The sequence below is a fragment of the Triticum aestivum genome, chromosome 6A (genome assembly GCF_018294505.1).
Source record: "Triticum aestivum cultivar Chinese Spring chromosome 6A, IWGSC CS RefSeq v2.1, whole genome shotgun sequence".
In the NCBI taxonomy this organism is placed as follows: Eukaryota; Viridiplantae; Streptophyta; class Magnoliopsida; order Poales; family Poaceae; genus Triticum; species Triticum aestivum.
This window is the reverse complement of record NC_057809.1, coordinates 32,588,958-32,612,518: the sequence shown is the minus strand read 5'-3', so window position 1 is coordinate 32,612,518 and position 23,561 is coordinate 32,588,958. Positions and strand designations below refer to the sequence as shown.

Sequence of the window (23,561 nt, the reverse complement as noted above, 5' to 3'; positions counted from 1 at the left end):
ATGTACCTTGCGCTTACGCCTTCTCATCTCCTCCTCCTCCAGATCTTCCCCGACCTTGTGCTCGCCGACGGGTGCCTCGACGGCTGCGATGGCAGCGGGAGCAGGCACAACGGTCGCTGCACCGCCAGCTTCCGCCGCTACGGCGGACTCAGCCGCTCACCCACGGCTGCAGCCACGGCAGCAGACTGCTCTGCTCCGATGGTTGCCTCCGGCTCGTCCGCCGCATCTTCACGCCCGCGCTTCATCGTCGGTCGAAGACAGGAGGAGGGAGGCGTAGGAAGGGAGGAGGGTGGTGAGGAAGGAGGAGAGGGTGGTGAGGTGGTGAGGAAGGAAGAGAGGGTGGGGAGAGGACGAGGGTTTTCTACCCGATTTGGGGAAGAAATGCACTGCTCCTGCCTCTTGGAGTTACCGAGAAGCCGCGGGTGCCGATTTGACTTGACACACCCACCCGGCCGTCCCCATTCCACGTGGGGACGTGGCGGTCGTGCACGCGGTCGTGCACCTCCTGCGGTTTGCCATCAATTGCTATCGGTCTCACAAGTGGGTCCCCTTGTCATCCACACAACCGAGCCACCACATGTACCACATTTTTCTTTCTCCCCGTCTCGACCACTCCACATCTTTCTTTCTTCTCTTCTCGACCAGCGCCGCCGCCGTCGCCGCCATCTCTCGACGACCCCTCTCTTCGCTGCCGGTGCGCGGCCGCCGCCAACTCCGGCAAGTACGTGAGATCTCCCCTCTTCTTCCCTTCCCCAACCGCGTCTCCCTACGGAGGCGGATTTGAGCCGATTGGTTTGGACTGAAACTTAGTTTTTGGATTGGATCTTGATTTGGTTTCTATGGTTTGAGACCAAATCAATCAATTAGTTTGAGCCACCACTACCACCTACTACTGCTTCAAATCCAAGAGCCGCTGTTGCTGGCCGGAGCTCGTCGCCTCTCTCGAGCTTTGACGCCATGTCTGATCTAGATTCATGACGTGCCCTCGCGTATGGCTTTGTCCACGGTTTGAACCTTTGGATTCAATCCAAAAGTTGAAAACGGTTTGGACTGGGTTGGATGACGAGCATGTATAGTTCGGTTTGGTCTAGATTCTAAATGAAAATATCTGGATTGGTTTGGTTTTGATGTGTGCTGTGGATTGGACTGGTTTTAGTTTGGATGCCGAACTATTCCCAGGTTTAGATGAGACGGGCATTGCCATTGTCATTGGCATTGCTTTATTACGTAGATGATAGAAAATAGATTGATTGGCCATTGCCAGTATAGGTTATCACTATGATTTATTATATGTATGATCTTTGTATTGTACTATGTACAATTCAACTTAGAGTTCAACACGTTCTGTGTAGAATGGAGGAAGCACAATGTGGACGCTGCAACTCACGGTGCCGGACCAGCCTTTCTACTGCCACGCTGTTCGGCATCTACTTCCAGCCTTCTTTTGTTTTTGCAGCGGTAACAATTTATATGAACCTTCTGACAGTACATTCTTTTTGTTTTTTTTGCTATTTCCACTAATGTATTGTGTCTGTTATTTGTTTTTATCTTACATAGATCGTACCATGCAATGTGAGATTGGCATTCAATGAGCTCGTCGCAGACACCGTGACCTTCGATGCTCTTGGGGGCCCATACACTATGCAGGTCGAGAAGGGGCGAAAGATAACCCAGATAGGAGGAGATGATTGGGATCGTTTCATCGCCCGCATGCGTCTTAGTGGGGGTGAATTGATCAGCTTCTCCTTCAGAAAAGATAGGCCCAGGATTTCTGTTATCTATCTAAATTTGATTCCGGATAGTGAGGATGAAGTTCATGAGGAGGAAGATGGTGCTGATTCAGATGATGACGATTCTGATGATGATGAGAACCCACTTGTTGAATACCTGTATGCCCAAGGACTCAGACTGGGCGACGAGGAAATCGGCAACCTCTGGGACATGCTTCCGCTACGTGAAGACTACCTAGGGAAGCCATTCGTGACCCGCCTCACAAGGACGAATGTTAAACGGCATATCATGGTATGTTACTTAGTGTGGTAATTACATGATATACATGCTTAGTTAGTGTAGTAGTTCATATGATATGCATGTTGTAGTACTGTGATGAGAGGCCTAGTTTAGAATTCATTTAGTGAAGAATTTTATGACATGCATGTAGTGTAGTAATATGCGATGATATGCTTAGTGTACGCAGTAATCTAATGATATGCCTAATTACTGTAGTAATTTGATGCTTGGCGTATAGTGTACTGATGTGATGATATATATGCTCAGTGTTGAATCCAATGATATATGTGTCTTGAAGTGTATGCTTTGTTGATAATTGCACGTGACATGATCATATATCATGTCAACTGTTTTGCTATTTCCACTAATGTATATGATCATGTCAACTGTTTTCAGAAATTACCTAAGAGGTTACTTGATAGCTGTGGCATCGACCCGGACGAAGAAGGCATGGCTGCTGGACTACGCCTTACCAGAACGGGCTCCATCACCAGCTGTGCCTATGCAGTGGACACGGACGGTCGCACTGTCTTGAGCAGGGCAGGGTGGAAGAAGTTCCTTCGTGCCAAGAATCTTCGGGTAGGACAGGCCATCCTACTCACTGTTGCGAACACCCGTCGCCATGACTTGAGGATGATGATCACCATCCACCTCATTTAGAACTGCGGTGGGCCATGTATCAATCTGAAATGAACTTGTTATGTTAGCTCTTGTTTGCGAGTACTTGTCGTGTATTACCGTACCTATATCTACTCATATCTAGGTACTATTGCTTGTGATGGATTGCAACTATTATTAACTGGTACCTAATGCTCTACTAGCTATGATTATTCCACTGTGTGATGTTTTATAGGCTGTAGTGTGACATGGTAACTGTTATATATGGTAGAGGCTTGTCTCTAAGACCTTGTACAATGCAAGGTGCTTAGGGATGTGCTTCCACTGTGTGATGTTTTGTACGTGCCAGGTTGTAGTATGAAATGCTAACTGTTCTATATGGTAGTGGCTGGTCTCTAATTGGACCGACATGTTGAACTAGTATCAATGGTAGAGGCGTTTCGTTATGCGCCACATCCAACAGTTCACATAATTAATTATCCAAAGATTAAGGTATGAAACCCTTGGTCATACATAGCAACATTTCGTTCCTAAAAATTAAGGTACTTCCACATTCAAACTAACTAATACTACAAATTCGAAGGAACTACTTAATACATTAACAGCACATAGGGAAGTAGCCCTGGTCCAATGGCTTGAGAAATGACGAACAAAAACTGAAAGAAGAAGGATCAGCCAGTAGCAGCACCATCAGCCTCCCAGCCTCACAACTTCAGCCAGCCTGGTGAACTCCAGGTTTTTTCCTGCAAAACACACATGTGATGTTGGAGGCAAGAAAATAAATATGCCAGGGGTCTTGTCATGGCATCTAATCGCACGGAATGCTAGTACAAATGATGGAGAACAAAACATCCAACATGAGCAAATTCATAGGAGTTCTAGATCCATGGATACCATCAAGAAAAATGCTCAGTTTTAATTCAGACACAAGACTAGGTGAAAACATGCATATTTCATATCAGCAACATTGATATGGCATCTTTGCAAGCTTGGGTCAGTGACTTGTCTTGTGTTTCATGGCATGACAATAATTTTAACAATAAATAGACATGAAATTGACCCAAACTCATGTACAAAGTTAGGCCATATGATGCATGGATTAATTCACACATAAATGACAAAATGCCAACTTTGTATAGAATTTGCAGTACTGAAATATTTCAGTGTGTACCGGTGTGTACTGAAACTGCAGTAGTGAAATAATTCAGTGTGCATCGGTGTGTACTGAAATTGTAGTAACGAAATATTTCAGTGCCTACCGGTGTGTACCGAAATATTTCAGTGTCTACCACCACTACAACATTACAAATTTTGCCTAGGGCAGTACCGAAATATTTCAATGCCTACCGGTGTGTACCGAAATATTTCAGTGTCCACCACTACAACATTACAAATTTTGCCTAGGGCAGTTCGAAATATTTCAGTGCCTACCGGTGTGTACCGAAATATTTCAGTGTCTACCACTACAACATTACTAATTTTTCCTAGGGTTCATATGATGCCTAGGGTTCACATACATCATAATCCATCCTCCAAATCCATGTACTCAAATGTTCATGCAATTCATTGAGATTAAAATGCCATCTAGCATTCCCTCTCTGAACTATTATGATCAGTATCACCACGATGTAAGCACGAGTAGTAGAAAGATGAGGAGTGGGGAAGCTTACTCTAAACATAGCTACCGCCGCTGTTCAGACGAGGAGAGCGGCGAGGGAAGCGCGGAGAACGGCGGGGAAGCGAGGTCGCGACCATTGTCCTCCTCATCTTGCGCTTTGAAGTCTCCGGTGACTCGGTTGGAGGCTGCACAATCTGCAACGGCACCTCGTGCACGGTGGGTTCCTGATCAAGTGGATGCTCTACCCTGGATCTGAATGCCCACCACGTCCGCCTGGTCCACTCGCTGGATGAATTGGCCTGCTCCATCGCCCAGAGGAGGATCTCGATCTTCTGAATCGGTTGCGCGGGTTGGGGGAAAAGCTTTGCCCTCTCCTTCTTCGTCAAATTCTTGAGAGTGGCCATTGCCGTCCATCTCATCTGCCTTGTGTTGTCAAACCAAGAACGGATCTCCCTCAACCTGGCCAACTTACCTGGTCGCCGCCGGCGATCTGCACGAAGTCGGTGTTCTCGCCGCCGGCCATCAGCTCGATCTGCCGTGGAAGAGGGGGTGGGGGTGGGTGGGGGGGTTGCCTGAGTGGAGCGAAGGAGAGGGAGGAGATGGCCGCCGATGAGTAATTATGGAATGTGTAGCACCATGGCGGCGGTTATTCATTCGACGAGAGGGGCGGCGCGTGCAAATTTTCCTAGGACTAAACTGCCCCTAGATTAAAACGCATCCCCACCTTGTCACGAGTACCGGCCCCACTCGTTTTAGTACTTTCGCGTACTTTCATCGGAGTACTACCCAGTACTTCGTATTTGTCTGCCGTTAGATCGACATCAACAAACGGTTCTAAAAAAGCCCAACCACTCTAAAACTTGTATTATTTAATTGTTATGGTCGGGAAAAAAATCCTTGTGGTGTCTGGTTTAGACATTTAGTTAGTTTATGTCACAAGGTCTGCTTCTGTAGCCAAGGTTGGCAAGTTCTTTGAATAATAATTGAACCAAATTTCATTGTTGCCTGCCTATTGACATATGCAAGAACGATATATTTATAGTGTTAGTGCATAGCTGCAGTGAAGTTCTTTCTCAAGATAAGTATATAACAGTTGAAACCTAAAAGTTGAAGAATGAAATTAAGCTGTAGGCTGTAGCCATGCATTGTGTGCGGTCTAATTTCTTCAACTGGGTCACCATAGGAGACTTTATACTGAACACATGAGCAAACTTATAAGACTAGATTTAGCATTAAAACTACTTTCATCATGAATTGCTGTTTTTATTTTTACTGATATGATATGATTGAAGGAGTGCTCAGAGTTCTGTTTTTGATGCCATGCAGTGTAAAAAAGATGACATCTATTAGGAATCGAAGGAAGTTTTAATTAATAAGACCCTTTGCTTGAAGATTCTATAGGATGAATTGATTAAATTCAATTAGTTGGTGACTAATGAGCTCGTACATTTCTGAAAGATATGCCTATGAGCTAACCTGATGCTTCTGCTTTTCTACTCCACATGAACCCCTCATATGTCCATGATATTAAAGAATATTTCAATTGAATTGGTAAACTAGATGGTTTAGCATTTGCCTGTCTAGGAGGTGTTTTAACCATTTGTCTTTTAGACTCTACTGAGAGAAGATGGCGAAGATACTCGAATGTGCTAACAGTAGAAGTTGAGAGTGTTCCACTACACCAGAAATTACCCACTGATAATCTCATGTTGATAAGGAAGCCGCTTTCTCGTGGCGTGCCTTCCTCTCCTACTGCGCTTGCATTCATATGTAACATTACTTTGTAACCAGCCATGGCTGAGTTTCACCTTGAGTAATCTTTTGAGGTGGGGGAGCACCCTCCCCCCCTGATTCCTCAGGGAAAAGTCTGTTTTCCATTGCTGTTTTTTCCAACAATGCCGAGATGATTGAACTTGGGTGATTTTAGTACAATTTCCTTATGGCAAAGCTAATGTTTACAGTTTGAATAATAAAAAGTTGTGAGGTTGCATAACTTTAACATCTTTCCATGGATGAATAGTACTAGTGGTTTGACTAATGACATTGATTGTTCCACAGGTACCTAGATTTGTATTCTGGTTGCCAAGATGCCGGAATTGGCTTCTTCAATGTGGGTTCATCAATTTTGTATGCTTCACTGTTCATGCGAAGATCAACGGTCTATGTTGCATGCATGGTCAACTTGAAATTGGAATAGTAGGATTAATCGTTCATTGCTAAACTCCCTCTGCTATCTTATTTCTGGACACAATTAGCCAACTGGCTTGTGTGTGTGTGTTCATCTTCTCTCTGTTGCCGTTTGATTATGTTCTGTGTTGTATTAGATCGGGAGATTTGACATTGTATTCCTGCTTATGTCCAATTTGTGCGTGTGTTTCTGTTGATTTTTTTAATCTGATTTTGGCTAATGAATATTGGAATCAATTGCCTGTTTGGTGCCATTTGTTGCTGCATAGCAAGTTTTTTTTATCAGCAATGGCAGCAATGCTTTATCATGCATGGATGTTTCAAAAGTTCTGTTTATATATTACCGAATACTAGAAAGGAAACATAGGGCATTTCGACACATGTATGGCGAGTTTACTCCAAGGATTTGGATTTCGTTTTGCAAATTTTACCGTCCCCGGACGAAATAGGCGAAATCCGGTAATTTCGGATTTTTTCGGAAAAGTCCGGACGAAAAGACTGAATCAAAATTTGAATTTTTGAACGAAAAATGAGCGAAATTTGGACGAAAAACGACCGAAATTCTACCAAAAATTGAAATCCTGCAGCAAATGAAACAAATAAGGATCTTACAGAATTGCAACTAGCAATTGATTGCTTGCACGCATGATACGCTTCAGTTGCAGCAAAATCCAATCACGCTGCTCACTCGTGGTTCCGTTCCGGCCGCCAGCAGCGCACGGACGCCGCACGCAAGTCCTATGGCCGACGGCCGAGCTATGGCCATACTTGCACTCGTCGCTACACCAAGCTGCCGGACTGAGGCATATGGAACGGTCAGCTAGCGCCCGGTGGCCGAGAGGAGGCGGCGGCGCGAGCACATCTGGATCGGGATCGAGGAAGGCGCCGCCGCTAGAAGTGATGTGGGGAATTTGATGACGTTTAGGTTTTGGAGCCTTATTCAGGCCTTTTACTTTGCGGGAAGGGCTATTCAGGCTGGGCCGGACACTGGAATGGGCCAAAAAAAAATCAAATAGGGCCGAAAATTTTGGCCGGCTAACATATCTACCGGGCCTGAACGAAACGGGCGAATTTCGCCGGGATTTCGTTTCTTTCGGACGAAATCCAAAACTCTGGTTTACTCCATAGGGACCGCTGGCTAGTCTCTCCTCTTCCTTGCGTATATAAACAGAAGTCCTTCGATTTCCTCCAAATTATTCCTGATGATACTGTTGCTGACATTGTTCATGCTGGCCAAATTCTGTATGGGTTGATTAATTGGTTAGTATAACAAAGACGCAAGTCGCCAACAGAATGAGCTTCCTCCCTGGCGGTATTCTGACACAATTGCTGTGTCTTCTCCAGCTCAGGCAGCCCAATGATGAATCCTTGCAGGCCCGTTTCTGATCTCCATTGGCCACACCGTCAAGGATGTCATGGATCATGGCGAAACCGAGTGCCTGGAGTCTGGAAGGATGTCGTTCTCTCAAGCCATGAGCATCTTGTTTGGACAGCGCTTCAGGTCACTCTTTCACCCTTGCCCTGGTTTTATCTTGTTTGCACAATGCTTCAGTCAGAGTTAAATAGTTAGTATTGAAGTTGCTTGCTTGACCAATTTACCCAGGTCAATCCAGCATTAGTTACTGACCAATTGGTCATCGTCATCACTAACCAATGCATTAGAAGATTTAAGTTCAGTATAGTCATGTGATAGATATTGTGATATGAGGAGTCCAGTAAAATACATTGGTCTTCCTGTTTTAGTGGAGGTGTTGCTGCTTTGGCTGAATTGAGGAAATAAATATTTCTAAGCATTTGTAGCCGATTGATCTGACATCCATGTTAATTTCAAGAAGTTTCGACCTAGTCAGCTTAACTATTTGAAGTCTCCTTTTATTCTTTTTTGTGTTACAGTGTTGCAATATAGTATTAGCTAGGCTCTGGCAGTTGCAATTTTATCTAATCTGGTTTCATTTGTTGGTAGTCAAGAAATGGTACTCCAGAGGGAAACGGTACTCCAGTTGCAATATACTCGTATTAGCAAGCATGCATCTTATGTTTGTTTCCTCTTTATCTACCGTTCACAATTGCGCACCTAATCTGTCACATTTTGTAGGTAACTTGTACTTTATAGATTGACAAGGTATCAGAGTAAAAAGAAAAGGAATTCAAACCTTCTTTATCTTTACTAAAGTGAAAAGCCAGCAGCAGCAGCACCCCACTCATATGCTTTCTTTATGCTGTAGAAATGCCTTCGCTCTACTTTATCACCTTTCCTTTTGATAAATAGCAATCTAGGCCAATTCCCTTCTTCAGTAAAACGAGCTGCTGGTCAATTGGAAAAAGGGAAAGGAATTCAAACAGGAAGAATCAAACCCTTCTTTACTAAAAGAAAAGAAACAAGCAAAGAAGCTGCCTTTGTTCCTCCTTTTAATAGCAGCAGCCAGAGGCCCAAGCAAAGAGAATCTAGCCCATTTCTCTTCTTCGATAAAATGAGCTACCGATCAGTCAGAGCTCCTTTTTTTCTCATCCCCAAAATGAACACACTCTAACACGCTCTTTTTTTTAGGAGGAGGAATACCTCCGGCCTCTGCATCTCTTGATGCACACAACCATATTATTAAAAATCCATGATCCAAACAAGGTCTCGAAAAGTCTTACAAATCTCAAACAAACAAAAAAAGATATGCCACGACCGGCGAAAATAGGTTAAGATAACTAAACACCTATCTTATTATTGGACCACCATCCAATCCGGTTGTATGTATCCCGTGCAACCATCTTTCATCGGTTGCACACAATATCCATAAGCTCCCTGTGGTCCACATGGTTGAGTAAGGACCACGCACGGATCCAAGCCGACGCACTGAAGATAACCTACAATTTTTTTTGACGGTTTGTCTGTTAAAGGCAACATCATTCTGACAATTCCAAAGGGCACAAAGTAATGCACACACTCCTACTCGAATATGTGTCACAATTTTAGGCTCAATCCTAGTTAACCGAGTTCCAAATAGATGTGTAACCGAGACTGGCGGAGTAACGTTAAAGGCTACATGAATGGTCCACCACAGTAACCTAGCAAGTGGGCAAAGTATAAATAGATGTTCTATTGTTTCGTCCTGATCACAAAAGCAACAATGTTTACTACCTTCCCAGCTACATTTTGCCAAGTTATCCTTTGTCAACATGACTTCCTTATGCACAAACCACATACACACCTTGATTTTCAATGACACTTTAATTTTCCAAATGTGGGTCGACCTCGGGATCGTCCTGGTGTTTATCAAGTCTGTATACATAGACTTAACCGAGAAGACTCCTAACACAAACAATTTCCAATGAAAGGTGTCTGCTGCATCAGAAAAGTTGACCTCCGTCAACCTGCGCACGAGATGCAACCATCTATCCCAACGTTCACCTATTAGCGATCGTCTGAACTGAATGTTAAGAGGAACATACCCCAACACCGCAGAAACAAAACATCTTTTCGTTGCACAATGTTATATAGGGAAGGGTACTGCGCAGCTAGTGGGGTATCAGCTAACCAGGTATCTTCCCAAAACATGGTACCTATCCATTTCCTACAATAAATTTGCTCCCGTTGAAGAAAGCATTCTTTGTCCTCATAAGCCCCTTCCAAAAAGGAGAGTCAAATGATTGTGCCATAACTTGCGCGAGTGTTTTAGAATGCAAGTATTTATTACGCAAGAGCTGTATCCATACCCCTTCCGTCTCAATCGGTAGTCTATATAGCCATTTGCTAAGCAGACACTTATTTTTTACTTCGAGATTTTCAATGCCCAAGCCCCCTTGGTCCTTCGGCCTACATCCATTTGGCCAACCTACATTTGGTTTTGTCCTCGTCAATTTGCGGAGCTTAGTACAAGTGTGAGGGGGGCGTGGCCCTCAGCCATAGGCAAAACAATGAAGAAAATTACTATGCATGGCCTAGATAAGGAAAAAACTATTTTTTGCCCTCCTAGTTGTTCATGTTTTCGCTTTGGCCCCCGAGATTCCTATGTAGCTTTGCCACTGTCCACAGACCTCAAACCCAACTCATATGTGAAAAGGAAATGGGTGTCTAACCGCCCACCCTGAACCACTTTTCTCACTCCTTTTGCTTTCTCCTCTCTTTTCATCCCATCCATCATATGCATTTTTAGGACAGTTTTGGGGACAAATAGCCATAAACATTGTTTGCATGGACAAATGACGTTTCCGCGAGCATGCCTGCGGACACTGTTCAAACGCTCCCATTGCCATATTGGGTCAAATTAGGAGGCATCTGCGGCACAAGATCTGAAGCAGAGCCCCTTCTTTTACTTTGGCGCCACTCGAACGCCTTGTCGGCAGCAATTATTTCACTTCATCCCGTAATTGCTTTTTGGGAGGGAGAGCCTTGACCCTCTCTTTATATCACCCCTCCTCCTGCACATTGCTCTCCACACACGCTACGGCTAGCTGCTGATTGCTTTGCTATCTCTCTCTCTCTCCTGCGCACATCCCACATCAACCCGCTACGCCTTGGGTCACCTCAACGCCCTCGAGGCAGGGGGGTTCACGGCGGTACGTGCATCTTTCTTCCAGCTAATCTTCATCTCCAACCATCGATCTTGAATCAGTAATGTTACTCTTTTATAGTAGTGACCAATAATAAATATATGTATTTGCAAACTGTGTTTCAGCCCGAGGATGGACACCGCCATAGGCGCGGCCAAGTGGGTGCTGGGCAAGGCACTGGCCCCGGTCACAGATGGCTTGCTAGAGTCCTGGGCGGCTAGTGCCGATCTAGATCGCAACATCGACGCCCTCAAGATGGAGCTACTGTATGCACATGGGATGCTCGAGAACGTGCAGGGCAGGGGCATCCATGGCGTCGCGCTCAAGGAGCTCCTGCACAAGCTGCAGCAGCTCGCGTACGGGGCTGATGATGTGCTGGATGAGCTGGAGTACTTCCGCATCCAGGACTCACTTAAAGGAACCTACCATGCCGCCGGTGTGAACGATGTGTGTTGCATCCAAGGCATCCGCACCAATATTGAACACACGGCGAGACATGCCATCAGCAAACTCAAGTGCCTCCCGTGCTTGGGTGCTGCTAGCCGTGGTGGTGACCAAGAAATTGATCCAGGTGATCACCAAGATTATGACCTCTTAGGCATACGCTTGCGTGGCAGGCGGGGCATCGGCTCCTCGCCATTGACACCCACCAACAAGGCAGGTGTCAATAAAGTTGATGGTGGATGCATGCCCAGGGTCATCTCAAGTGCTCGCAACGCTGCCCACACTTTCGGTAAACACTTTCCATGCTATTCTTCCATATCTGTCCATGGTGATGGTGCTCAAGCTATCATGTCTGAGTGTGCAAGCGAGAGAGATATAGAAACAAAAGAATTGATGTTTGATAGGGTGCAAATGTCTCGAACAATGATTGACATGGTAGGGCAGCTGAAGGAAGTATGTGCTAAGGTCTCCATAATTCTTAATCTAGATTTGTTGGGATCCAGCCACAACCGTACCCAAGAAATTGCTATAAAAAGATCAAAAACCACATCAGAGATTATAGAATATGAGTTATATGGGAGGGATGACCAAAAAAGGAAAATTAAAAATGGCATTATTAGTCATGAGTACTGTCCCAAACAACTTAACGTGCTTCCAATTTTCGGACCAGGGGGTATTGGAAAAACAACTTTTACGCAACACATATGCCAAGAAGTGAATAGCTCTTTCCAGGCTTCAATTTGGATTTGTGTCTCTCTCGATTTCAATGCAGATAGGTTGGCACAAGAGATAGTCAACAAAATCGATAGAGTTGATGATGAAAAGCAGAATGCTAGTGTTGAAGAACTTATCAAACAAAGATTAAAAGCTAAGAGATTTTTACTCGTCTTGGATGATGTGTGGGTATATCAAGAGGATGAGTGGGAAAAACTAATGGCACCTTTCAGAAAGGTAGAGTCCAAGGGTAATTTGATTGTAGTCACAACTCGAATACCAAAGGTAGCAGAAATGGTTAGGACAACCAATCATAAAATAGAACTGGAAAGACTGGGTGATGCAGATACCATGCGTTTCTTTGAAGCATGTGTATTTGGTAACGAGCTACAACCATGGGAAAAACATTATGAATTATCTGAGACTGGTCGTGAAGTAGTGCGCCATTTGAAAGGTTCCCCTCTTGCAACTAAAACTGTAGGCAGATTACTAAGAAATCAACTTACTTTGGACCATTGGGAAAGAATACTAGAAAGCAAAGAATGGGAACTAGAAACCAGTGAGAGTGACATCATGCCAGCCCTCAAACTTAGCTTTGATTTTCTCCCTTTCCATCTAAAACAGTTGTTTGTATATTGTGCTTTGTTTCCTTAAGATTACGAATTTGATAGCAAGGAGTTAGTTCAACTGTGGATAGGACTAGGTATTTTGCATCCATGTGATCAGAATAAAAGGATTGAAGATGTTGGACTAGGCCATTTGCATGAGTTGGTCAATTACGGGTTTTTCAAGAAAGACAAAAGAAAAGATGGCCGTTATTGTTATGTTATTCATGATCTACTGCATGAATTGGCCACCAAGGTTTTGTCATATGAATGTGTTAGCATATCTAGTTCTAATGTCAGGTCCATACACATCTCCCCATCTGTACGTCATTTATCCATAATTGTAGACGATAAAGATGTTAATGATAGAATCACTTTCGACGACTATAAAAAGGATTTGAGTGCATTAGGTAAACGACTGAAAGTTGAAAACCTACGTACTCTGATGTTGTTTGGACAATACCATGGAAGCTTCGCCAAGACCTTTTGTGATCTGTTTAGGAAAGCTAAAGCCCTTCGCACAATTATTCTATCTGGAGCATCATACTCTATGGAAGACATTCTGCCTAACTTTTCAGAAACCATCCATCTTCGTTACCTTAGGATTGAGCCATCACATAACATATGCAACATCAATTTGCCTGATATGTTATTCAGATTTTATCATCTAGAGGTAATAAATCTAGAACAATGGAACGGTCCCATTTCAATAAGGCATATGACCAACCTTGTAAAGCTGCGTCATTTTCTTGTGCCAGAAAATAAGCCTCGAGTTCATTCAAACATATCAGAGGTGGGAAAACTTAAATTGCTTTTAGAATTAAGAAGGTTTGAAGTTGGAAAAGAAAATGTTGGTTTCGAACTAAGTCAACTAGCACAATTAACAGAGCTTGGAGGGTCACTTGGCATTTACAATCTTGAAAAGGTGCAAGAGAAAGGTGGGGTAAATGAAATAAGGCCAATACACAGAAACCACTTGCAAGAACTAACATTAGAGTGGGGTATGAAACGATCTAACAGGGATCCCACAAGAGAAGGAAATGTTCTTGAAAATCTTGTACCGCACAGTGACCTTCGAGATCTGTGCATTAGAGGGCACAGAGGCACTAATTGCCCAACATGGCTAGGTGAGAACCTCTTTGTCAAAAATTTGGAATCTCTTCACTTGGCTGATGTGTCTTGGAAAACTTTTCCACCATTAGGAGAGTTATGGTTGCTTGATGAACCCCGTGTTGAGTGCAAGTGTTGCATCTCAAGCCCAAGCTTTCAAAAAAATTGTCTTGAAAAAAAATGCTTCCAAAATTTGAAAAAGCTAGTGTTTGTTAAGATACCAAAACTGACCAAGTGGGCTGGAAATCAAAATTGTGGGTTCTTCTTCCACCTGGAAGTGCTCATTATTGAAGATTGCCCTGAACTTAAGGAGTTGCCATTTTCATGTTCTACTTGCTCTCAACCAATGCAAGAAGGGGAGAAGTTGACTTGGTTCCCTAGACTACGGGAGCTCAAGATTGTAAGATGCCCAAACCTGAGGACAATGCCTCCTATCCCTTGGACACGTACTCTATGCTCCATTAAGATAGCAGAAGCAGGCTCGGATTTTCAGGAGCTCGCTTACTCAAGTAGTCATTTTAGAAAACCAGGATATCGTTTGATCATTCACGCAGAGGATGGCGCAGATATCTTGTTTTGGAATGAGTTGGCTTTCTGTAATTTCAGTGATGTAAAAGAGTTGATTATAAGAGATTGCCCTCCTTTGCCCATGGATATCATCCAAATGCTATCATCTCTGGAGTACATCAGTATAGTCGGTCATTCGAGTATTGTACTGTGGCCATTCGGAGGTGAGAGCCATGTCACGCACCAGGTTCCAGTTGAAGAAGTGTCCATTACTAATAGTGGTGCTAGCGGGAAAGAAGTGACTCAACTGCTCTCTCATTTCCCGAAGCTCAGCAGCCTGCGTATATGTGATAGCGAGAATATAACAGAAGTTGGCGTGTCGGAGAAGCGGAGTGGAGCACAGCAGCAACAGACAAAAGAAGAGGAGGAAATAGTGGCAACGGCAGAAGGAGGACTGCTGCTCTTGCCTACCCAACTAGAGAAGTTGATCCTCCGAGGTTGCCGCCAGCTGAGAATAGTCCCCAATTCAGGAGGTCTCCAGCGTCTACACTCCCTCCGCGAATTGAGTGCATATAATTGCCCCAATTTGCTTTCATCCTATTCGGGCTCCTCGTCTGGTTTCCCTTTCCCGACCTCCCTGGAACAACTCACACTATCCAAGCTGGAAGAACTCACAAACCTAAGTTTCAGCAGTTCCTCAAGACTGCATACCCTATCAATAGATGACTCCTCCGGAGTTTTGTCAGAGTCCATCTGCAGCCTGCTCTCCACCTCCCTCACCAGATTGTGCTTTTTCGGTAGCAAAGAAGTGGAGCCCATCCCAGGAGATGCCCTCCTGCTTCTCACCTCCCTCCAAGAGCTCGCATATTGTTTCTGCAACAAATTGCAGTTCCTCCCTACAGGTCTACATACACTTGCCAGCATCAAGTACTTATGTATCAGTGAATGCCCATCGCTCCAGCTGCTGCCTGCTGCCCAAGGACGGCCTCCCGAGTTCTCTGCAGAAATTAGAGATCTCCGGATGTTCCATGAAAGCATTGCCCAAGGACGGCCTCCCGAGTTCTCTGCGGCAATTAGAGATCTACGATTGTTCTGAGCTCGAATTGCTTCCCACTTTTTCGGATGGCCTCCCAACGTCTCTGCAAAAATTAGAGATCGCGAATTGTCCTGCCATCAAATCAGTGCCCAAAGACGTCCTCCCGAGTTCTCTGCAGGAAATAGTGATCAAGGGCTGCCCCGGCATCAAATCGCTTCCCGAGGACAGGCTCCAAAAATCCCTGCGAGTACTAGATGTCCGTGCTGACAATAGCGAGGAGCTTAAAAGGCAGTGCCGCAGGTTAATAGGGGGAATTCCAATAATCATAATCTCACGAATCCGTCCAAGGTAACAAACATGTCCTTATCCTCTTCTCATTCTCACTTCCTACTCACAAGTTCCCTTTGCTTTTGCTAACCTCGTTAGCTTCGAAATTATTCAGATTTCTTTTTTCGTTTGGTTTTTAAGAATTATTGTCCTTTCAACTGAACTGAAAAACCCACTTGTTTTAATCTTATGTGCAGGTTTCCCTTTTTCTCTTCTTGATTGGTGGTACATCATCAGCCTCGTAGAAGTCTCTCTCTTTGCAAAGTGTAGTTCGTTCTCAGGCTCTCATCACTTTTTGCCAGTGCAAGCACCAATGTATCATCATTCATCCATCATGTGCGTAATCATCCCATAACTCCAATATACGTACTTTGACTGTTCACATCTTGTCCCTAACTAACGTTTGCTTTTTCCTGGCCCCACACATCATACAGTTTTCTGTTTCCATCTACTATACAGGATTTTATCCACTTTGCGGTGGAGCAAATTTCAGGGGCAATTACAGTATAACCATTTATACTGTAATCATCCCATACTCCAACAATAAATCCATGCCCTGCTTAGAAATTTATTTTACGGTATATGAATCCACTACTTTAACTGTTCACACTGTCAAACCATTTATTTTCTTTGCTTTACCTTATTATTACTGAATAACAGCCTTTTCTGTTTCCATCTACTCAATCTGCAGGATTTTATCTTCTTTGCAGTGCAGCAAGTTTCAGAGACAATTCCAGTAAAGTCAAATCTGACAAAACCAAGGTAAACAAAACACTTATTTGCTCTCTAGTACTCGTTCCTAGTACCTACACACGAATTCCCTTTGTTTTTTCTAACCGCATAAACATCAAAGCCATTCACCTTTATGTTTGGTTTATGGTAATATCTCAATAAACCGTTTCTTTTAATACTCTGTGCAGGGCTTGCTTTTTGCCTTTCCGATTTATGCATCATCTAGCCTGGTTGAAAAACTCAGACACTTGGTCCTCGGACACTCAGTTGCCAGTGCGAGCATGAATAGCATCTTACATTCTGTGCATGATCTGGTTAGTACATGCCTCATCAACCCATAATCCAATAGTTCAATTTACTGTCTAGGAATATAATCTGCAGTATGTTAGTCCACCTTTTTCTAGACACTTCCCCTTCATGTCAACAAATACTAATACTTCCTTGTTTATCTCTGTCCCCAATTACCCTTGTGAAAACATATTTTCAGATTTTTTTGCCTCATTACTAAGTAACGAGTTTTCTGAATATAACCCACTTGTTTTGATACTCTGTGCAGGGCTCTACCTTGGATTTGCATAGTTTTGTCCCATTCAAGGACTCGCTCGATCCATCCATGCAGAGTTCTCACATGAGGGTCTTGTGGCATCCCCTGCCTGTACATAAATCTGGTAAGTATGTACAGTTAATCTTCAGACCTTGTTTTTACTGCATAATCTGAACAATGCTCTGTTTCCATTTATTGTGCAGGATTCCATCCTGGAACTACACATTTTTGCACACTTGTAGTATTCACTCCAACACTTGTAGGATTCCTACCAGTGTTATAGATTTGGTAAGTGCTTACATGTAAAATGAAACTTTAAGACTGCTCTAGATATAGTATAGATACCTCGATGATTTCAGAAAACAAAAATAATCGTTCCCTAGTTGTGCTAAGTAAACTTTTTAAGATTAAATGTTGTACCAATCTTGAAGTTGTTGCATGCTTTAATATTGTCTTTGATTAAACAATAGGGACATTTATATTTCTCGGAAGCAAATAATTTCTATAAGCAAACTAGGGGAAAGCCTGTGAATTCTCTTAGAAGATCAACATTTGTCTGACTTTCTTCTGAACCAGATGAAGGAGCTCTACAAGTTTCATTACAAGGAAATGGATCATAATTACTACAGCAACATGAAGTTTCACAAATTCATCATGTGACCTTTTGAAGTTGTGCTGAATCTCATAAAAAATTCTGAAGTTTTCTTAATATAGTTTGTTCTGGGAACTACCAGCAGTAAGTACCTACTTCTGCACACACACACAAAAAAAAAAACCATTGCTGTTCATGGAATACTTGTGCAATTTTTTATAGCCAACACTAAGTTAGGATGTCACTTGTCCAGATGATTTACACGCTGCAAAGCTGCTTACGTGCAAACTAACCTCACTTACTAAAGGGTGATGCTTTGTAAGTGCGTTACTCTGGTTGATCTGTTCCATAATTCACTTACAAATGTACAATCAGAAGTTAATGTTACAATGTTGCTCTGGTCTTTTTAGATCAACCCGGGTAAACGGCGTGGTCCTGTCGGTCCAGGCATACCTGGTAAGCAAGTTGTCATGACATAATTAAGTTCAGTCCAGCTGAAGAAATGCTGGAGATCTCAATCTGTATCTTCCATTCTGTCCATAATCTGGTTAGTACATGCATAATCATACTGTACTTCAATAGTTTTATGCATTGTTCAGAAATTTCAATCTACAGTATGTTCATCGACACCCTGATGTTACCTTGCTTGTATATATCCCCAGTTAATAACCTTGCTTTTTTATGATCACACACACAAAAAGAAAAACACTTTTTAAGTTTTATTTTGCCTCATTGCTGCTAACAGTTCTCTGTTTCCATTCACTGTGCAGGACTCTCTATCTTGGAGTTGTACATTTTTCTACCCTTGTAACACTCAGTCCATCCATGCATGATGCATAGTTCTCACATGACGGTCTTGTGTGATGTTCTTCATGCACATACATCTGGTAAATATATACATTTGATCTTTGTGGTTAAACTCTTACGCACTTTGTTCAGATATTCAGATATTCAGTAAGAAATCCAATTAGCCTCATGACATATCAGATATTCAGACATAGGCACTGAAATGAATTTAAAATTCAGCTTTTTTTTTTCTTTCTCGGAAAATAATTTTCCTAAATCATTAATTCAAGATTTCTTCTCAACACCACTTATCTTCTCACAAGTTGACAAATAAGTTAATGGCATTTCAGTCTTTCTTTGTTTGTTCCTGGAAGAAATTTATGGTGTACTCAGTATTTAATATTCTGTGTAGGTGTTCTTATCTTCACTTTGCTATGCATCAAAATACTTCACTTAAAGCTTCGTGGTCATCCATGAGGACATGGTGGTGTGCTTGCTAGTTCAGGACTAAATGTGCTCTCGCAGATGGTTTTCGAGTTCACTATGCTTCCACAACCTTTTCATAAGTTTACATTTTCAGGTTTGCATTTCATTGTGACAAGATGTTCTCCAAGCCGATCATCCTTTTATCTTATGTTGCTAGCCTCATCGGTACTTGGCATTGCATTTCCTACATTGGGATCTAGCATACTCCGCCGGTACATCCGAACCCCTTGTGGAGTTTCTCACTAAAAAGAGTGAGATGTGAGAGGTAAGAAACCAAGGTTGATAGAACAGTTGAATCAACCATGAGAGAAAAAAAAGGTCAACAAGTAAAATTACCCCCAAAGAATAGAAGAAAAAAAGAGAGAAACTCCCGTTAAGCCACTTCAGTTTTCCAATGAGTCCACCATATCTACCTATCATAGCAACTCCTCATTTGATATTCCAAGTAGTGGATTCTTTTGCCATGCACATTCATATTTTGCTTTGCACATCTTTTAAGGAGGAATATTAGCCATCATTATTAGCCCTTGTTGAAACTTGCCAACCATTGTTGCTTTTATTTTCATTTATTAGAGCTCTTGCTGGCACCTTTCAAGCTTTTGTAGGGCAGAGAAAAGGAAAGAAAAAAGAAAAAAAGGAAAAAGGAAAAAAGAAAAAGAAAAAAGGAAAAAAGAAAGAAGTAAAGAAGAACAAGATAGGTGCCATGTTTTCTCTCTATCAAGCTCTTGGTCTTAATTTATAGCGAGATGAGTCTTATTTCTTAGGCTTATACTTTCTCACTTTTCATACCACCCATTTATTCATCATGTAGAGCTTAGCACTCATAGCTAATTCCATTCATCATCATGTAGTGGGATGGTTTATTTGCATATATGCTTCCTAGGACTTCATGTACATATCACTTCATATCCATTGTGCATACCTTGGCAAATCCCTGCTTCCCATGCAACATCGAAACCGAGGACATTACACATGCCTTGGGGTTACTCTGCGTTACATGGGCCTATCTTTTCCTTGTCGAGTCACTCCCATCCTTTCACATCATTTTCTAACTAATGATCGGAAACACGAGGCATCTTGGTTCATGATGACTGCTTACTTGACTATGTGATCCATGCTTCCCAAGACATGAATTGGTTTGTACTACTGAAAACTCACTCTTGGTTTTGCAATTAAGATATTGACTTATCAATTAATTGCAATGTTGTTTGTGTTTGAGCAGGGAGCTCAAGATGGGTTGAATCCTTGGAATGATCTTGCCTGGAAGACTTTGTATCATGAAGCATCCATTTTAGTATATGGTACTAGAGCTACAGTTTTGAAGGGACACTAAAGAGTCAACTTCCTTAAGGTTAATCAAATGCTCATTTAAGTTTATCTTGATTTATACTGCTCTGTGTTAATTGAAGATGCTATTTTAACGTATCGAAAAGGTGCCATAGCACCTGGGAGTCCCGGCACCCTCTAATCTGCCCCATACAGCGGCGATAAGATTCGTGCTGTCCCTGCCCAGCTGCAGACCTTTTGCAGTCCCAATTTAATTAAGTAGACTTTTTAAGCAGACAAACAGGGCCGCTGGCAGGACGTAGCGTGCAGAGGTAGGCCTGGTAGGAGGTCACACGGGTCCCAGTCGAAGTGACAACACATAGACGGTGTGCATGCAAAGATCTGTATCTCATTTTAGATTACCATCCCTTCACGTGTTGCATAGCTTGCTCAGGCCAACGTGGGTCCCTATGGGTTTCACATCAGCGTCAGCTCCCGTTATCTTGTTACTCCATTCCGGATATCAAGAAAGCAGTATTAGTGACCAAGGTGTGAATTGGGAGGCAACGTCCAATCTGGCTTGTTTGAAACACAAGCCGACACATGCCAGCTCTCACGTCTCTCTCTTTTCACTAGGCGGAATCAACCTATGACGTACAATGCGAGGCTAGGCCCTGTTTGGTTTTAAATTTGTTGGTCCTCGCGCGATTAGTATACAGTTAGACCTGCTAATATAATGCATGCTACAGGACGTGGCACAGATCTCAACAAGCTAAATTCTGGACGCGTGGGGGAGATAAGAGGGTGCCTAGGCACCCGGGTTCTAAAAAGCCACTCCCCGTAACGTATTTGGTGCAAAATTAACATTTTCCCTAATGAATAGGCATATGGCCTGGCTAAATTACTGACTAGGTGTTTGTGCAAATGCAGGTCCACAATGCTGATCACTTGACCATTTCCCCCTGCCACACGAGCTGTGAGGAGGGCAATATGTCGAGGGAGGAGGGCAAGATGTCGAGGGCGATGAAAACCTACTCTCTGAGAATCTCCTCCGCCTCCTCCAGCAGCCGTCCTCACTCCCCTGTGCCTCCCTCATCTGCAAGCGCCAGCATCGCATCGTATCCAACATCCACTTTTTATGCCGCTTTCACTCACACCACCACTACAACGCTCCCCTCCTCAGTTGCTTCATCAGCGACATGCGAGGCTTCTCCTACGCACATACCATGGAGGCCCCAGCTCGTTTTCCCGCCTGGCGTGGTCATGGGTCCTGGATCCACGACACTGATCACTTGGTTGGTTTCGGTGGACAACCAAAAGGTTATCGGGATTGCCAAGGAGATTCACTTAATGAACCGCTTTCAGCCGAACCATTCAAGTTTTACACTGTCGTGTGACAACGCGCCTTCAATCGTCTGCTAGTAGCCTAAGTTGTGATTTCGTGGAGTGCCTGAAGCTTGAAGTTTTCCTTGTGTTTATGTAATTATTTTGATCTAGAAAACAAATTCCTTGCGGTGCCTGGTTTAGTTTAGTTTATGTCACAAGTTCTGCTTCTGTAGCAAAGATTGACAAGTTCTTTCTATAATAATTGAACCAAATTCTATGTGTTGTTTGCAGTCTAATTTCTTCAGTTTGGTCATAAGAGACTTTATACATTATACTGAACACATGAGTGAAGTTATAAGACTAGATTTTATCAGTAAAACTGCTTTCATCAGGAATTATGATTTTTTATTTTTAGTAACATAGTATGACTGGAGCTTTCATCACGAAGATATAAGCTCAGTGTTGTTTTGATATCATGCAGTGTAAAAGTGGTGGAATATATTTTGTACCGAAGGAGGTATTAATTAATAAGATCCTACGGGATGGATTTAACTAAAGTCAATTTGTTTGTGATTACCTAGATCATGCATTTCTAAAAAATATGCCTATGAGCTAGAAACATCTAGATGTTTCTGCTTTTCTACTCCATGATAATAAATAATATTCCAAATGATTTGGCGAGGTAGATGGTTCAGCTTTCGCCTCTGTGGGAGGCATTTGAACCATTAGTCTCTTGGTTGTCTACCGTGAGAAGAAATTGAGAACGTGATAACAGAGAAATTGAAAGTATTCTATAACACCACAAAGTCTAGCTATTGCTGTTTTCCCCAACAATACTGAGATGATTCAACTTTGGTGTTTTGGTAGAATTTCCTTAAGGTGAAGCTTTTTTTACTGTTTGAAGCATAAAAAGTTGTGAGGTTGCATAACTTGAAGCCAAATAGATAGTAGCTTACAGTTCATAGTAGCAGCCGCACAGCTACACAGCACAGATAACTTGAGCTCATATCATTGACTGACTGATAGATGTTCCGGCATGGAAGCATAGACCAAAATAAAATAATGAACCGATCGCTTAAACCGAACAAGACAACAAGCTTTGCAGTTTTGCACCACCACAATCCAACTCATCAGTGAGATGGAAAGATTTTTCCAAGGCTCCAATCTCTGTAAACTGCAGGTTAGAAAATAATGTAGCATGAGATTACCATCATACCCTCCAAGTTGCAAGTCCCTCTTGTGCTTATCAAGGAAAGTAGTACTCACCCATCTTTATGATGTGGAATCATGAATGGTGATGGAATTATTATTACTAGAGCTAGTCTCGGATACATTGAGACCACTCATTTCTTGAAGTAACTGTGAGATTAAAATAAAGTAAGCAGTAAGCAGTTAAATCCAGCAAGGAACTAGGGAAACAAAGGAAGCACCAAATGAACCTATTTTCATGCCTTCCTCTAGTTTGGTCAATTGTTCTGTATCTCTTCATCATTTACAGGAGCTGATTGCCGCGTCCAGTCATGAGTACAAATGAGTGCTTGGACCATGAAGGGTGTAAATGAGAATATGAAATTTGGTGGTGTTTGCGCCAGTCTCCTCAGCAAGATATTTCTCAAGCTCAGACTTGGTAGGGCCGACCACACAGTTGTTCATTCTCATCCTCTTGGCAATTATGGACCTCATCAAGCTCGTTCCTTGCACCACATTGGATTCCATTTCCTTCTTCTCACTTGAAGCATACACCTTAAACAAGTCATTAAGTGTTTCACTAATCTTTTTCCAAATTTCTCATATGTGACTGCAGTTTTCAATATTAGGTATGTGGAGTTCCATTTTGTGCACATATCAAGTGGTAAGATGGTTTTGCTCTCCTCCTTTTCCAAGTCACCACACCTTTTAAATCGAGTGAATTCTTGATGGAGAATTTCTGATAAAACGGACAGCAGCATGGGTTCGCTGCATTGAGATGTCCAACTCTCTTAGGCAATCTGAAACTATCAAGTTTATGACATGGGCTGCACATCTCATGTGAATATATTGTCCTTCTGCTATGCTGGTTTTAGCATTGTTCATGACCCTCCTCATGTAACTTATAGTGCCATCATTTGCTG

The 23,561-nt window shown here is 42.8% G+C and overlaps 1 pseudogene; it reads left to right on the top strand.

Annotated features, from left to right (window-relative positions):
• LOC123129378 (putative disease resistance protein At3g14460) lies at positions 1–21,740 on the top strand (annotated as a pseudogene).
• The last annotated feature ends 1,821 nt before the right edge of the window (positions 21,741–23,561 follow it).